The sequence below is a fragment of the Chlorocebus sabaeus genome, chromosome 20, assembly GCF_047675955.1.
Source record: "Chlorocebus sabaeus isolate Y175 chromosome 20, mChlSab1.0.hap1, whole genome shotgun sequence".
Lineage (NCBI taxonomy): Eukaryota > Metazoa > Chordata > Mammalia > Primates > Cercopithecidae > Chlorocebus > Chlorocebus sabaeus.
In genome coordinates, this window is record NC_132923.1 from 86,487,515 (window position 1) to 86,490,514 (window position 3,000).

At 39.2% G+C, this 3,000-nt stretch overlaps 1 pseudogene; it reads right to left on the reverse strand.

Annotated features, from left to right (window-relative positions):
- Positions 1-203: 203 nt before the first annotated feature.
- LOC103224842 (periphilin-1 pseudogene) lies at positions 204-1,795 on the reverse strand (annotated as a pseudogene).
- Between the last annotated feature and the right edge of the window lie 1,205 nt (positions 1,796-3,000).

Sequence of the window (3,000 nt, forward strand, 5' to 3'; positions counted from 1 at the left end):
ACCCCCATCAGGGTCTCCTCCCTTTTCCAATGGTTTCCAAGGTATCGACTGCTGCATCACATTTGAGTCACCATGGGACTGGGGAAACTGTTTGTCACAGAAGCAGATCTGGCTTATGGACAGGAAACACAAGGGAGAGATAACAACCACTTTCCAGGATAAAAAGCATTAAGGACAGGATCTCCATGGCAGTGTTGGAACTTGTTTTTTTTTTTTTTTTTTTTTTTTTTTACCAAAGTATTCAGTTTATTAGGATAGTACACTTTAACATATTACAAGTTACAAAGCCTAAGAAAAAGCAAGCAACAAGTCAATAAAATCACAACTTAGAATTCTAACATTTTCAGATGGTATCATGTGTCGGCTGGGAGCGGTGGCTCACGCCTGTAATCTCAACACTTTGGGAGGCTGAGGCAGGCAGATCACTTGAGGCCAGGAGTTAGAGACTAGCCTGGCCAACATGGTGAAACCCCATTTCTACAAAAAAAAAAATACAAAAATTCTAATTAAACATTTTAAACAGACTATTTTAGATGTTTATTTAATATTGAAATGTGGTCAACTATCATAAAGTATTTCACTGCATCACAAAAATTCCATATATAAGGATTTACACAATCCAGGAAAAAAATTATTTAGAAACTGTTTTTTTTTTTTTTCCTGGTCTGAGCAAAAAAATCTAAAAAGGCTCTCCAAAATCTTGAGTGGAAGTATCATACTCTGCAATGAAATGCTTGAGTTCTTCAACACACCGCTCACCTATTTCATGTAAATTTTGCCTCAATGCAAACTGTATAGACTTTTCTAATGAAGGATCTTTTTCAATCAGCATTTTCACCACCATCCCGAAAGTTTCACAGTCTTGTCGGTAAACCTGTTCAATCTCTTTGGTTTTTGATGCTATTGCTTTAGAGCGAGTGGTTAGCTGACTATCTTCAAATAATTCTATCCCATGTGTTGTGTTTGACTCAGGTTCCTCTGGCTGATCAGTAAACAATGGTGCTGTGGATCCCGCCTCATACTCAGAAATTTCAGGCAAGTTACTTTCATCTGATTTCTCTAGCTTTTCAGCAGCCCACTTGCTTGCAGCCTCAGCAAGCTCCTTTTCAGTTAGCCTACTGGGTTTGTCTAACACCTTTGATGAAGAAACTGCTGAACCACTTGAGGGTGAAGTATCTCTTGATGTTTTCAAAGACTGGACAGGCCTCTCTTTATTTCTATGTTGAGACTGATGGAAAGAGTATGATTTGCTCCTTTCTGGAGAGTAGCTTCTGCTACTGACACTGGAACCAGATCTGCTGTGTGGAGAATCCTTTCGGCCAACAGGTGATTCTCTGAAAAAAGTATTGTCCCTTTTATGAGGAGACCGCTGTCTCGCATAATGGGAAGAGTAGAAACTTTTTCTTCTAAAGCCATCTCTCATTTCCCTGTATTCAGGTTGCCTGCTTGCAGAATGATCATCTCTTGTCCATCTATAGCCAGATTCATCTCCTCTGTGAGGTGGACCACTTCTTCGATCATGAGAAAAACTGCGGCCCTCGTCATAGTCTCGGTAATCAACATGACTGTAATATCTACTGTAGCTTCCTTCACCAGGTCTGTCTAGCAGTGGTGGTTTCTTTGGCACAATATTAACTAGTCTATTGTAGCCATCCCTGGGATGACTTCGAGGAGGTGCTCATTCTCTCGGAATTCTATCATATTCGTATCGTCCCTCAGACCACATTTTGTCTCTTCTGTAAGCCACGACTCTGGCCCCCCGAGACACCCCGTAAACGTAGTCATCCGCTCGCCGCCGTTATCCCAGTCGGAACTTGTTTGTTTGTTTAGTTTTGATGTTTTTCTTTAGTGACCCAGAGATGATCTTTCCAAGAAGCACTGATTTCTGGTTGGATGTTTAAACAATGGTGTGTGGCATCTCAGAGTCAGCATTTCCAGGCTGCGTCTGCTCTGTCTTCATGGCATCACTGGCCTCCATCTGAACAATTGCAACTTCTTCATGATCTCTCTTTTGTTGTTGTTTGGAAATATTTTTATTTTGTCTGTGCTCTCTAAAAAATGTTTTATTATGGAAAATTCAAACTTATACAACAACAGAGAGAATAACCTGATGAACCCAATGTACCTGACAGTGAGTTTCAACAGTTATCAGCCCATGGCCCATCTTGTTTCACCTGCTGCTGCTCACTATTCTCATCCTAATCCTGCCTCCAGGTTGTTTTGAAACAAAACCCAAGCAGCATATCATCACATCTATCAATATAATGATGCATTAAAATATATAATTATAATGTCATTACCATACCTAAACATAACAAAAAATTCCCTAATATTATAAAATGTATAGTATTTAAACTTCCTAGGTTAACTTAAAATTTTATTTTATTGTTTTACAATTTGTTTGATTCAGGATCCCAATAATTTCATATGTTGCAATTGGCTCGTAGTGTCTTTATTCGTTTTGAATGTATACGCTCATCCCTCTTCTTATTTTTCCTCAGCTCTGTATTTGTTGAAGAAACTGGGTTGTTTATCCGTTTTCCACATCTGGATTTTGCTGAATGAGTCCAATGGTGGTGTTTAATGTGTTCATCTGTTCCCTGAGTTTCCTGTATATCACTAGTTGTATCTAGAGGTCTTATCAGATTCAGATTTAATTTTTGGCAAGAATGCCTCGGAGGTGGTGCTGTAAACTTTTACCAAGGAGCACAAACTGCCATTGTCATCTCTCTTTTTGTTATTAGCAGCTGTTGATGAATATTGACTAGATCCATTATTTCTTCAGAATTTGCATATGAATAATCTCTCTCTCTCTCTCTTTCTTTTCTTGTCCTTCCTCCCTCCCTTCCTTCCTTCCTTCTTTTTCTTCTCTCTTTCTTTCTTTCTTTTTCTTTTCTTTCTTTTTTTTTTTGAACAAAGTCTTGCTCCAATGCAGTGGTATGATCACAGCTCACTGCAGCCTCGGCTTCCCAGCTCACATGATCCTCCTACCTCAATCTC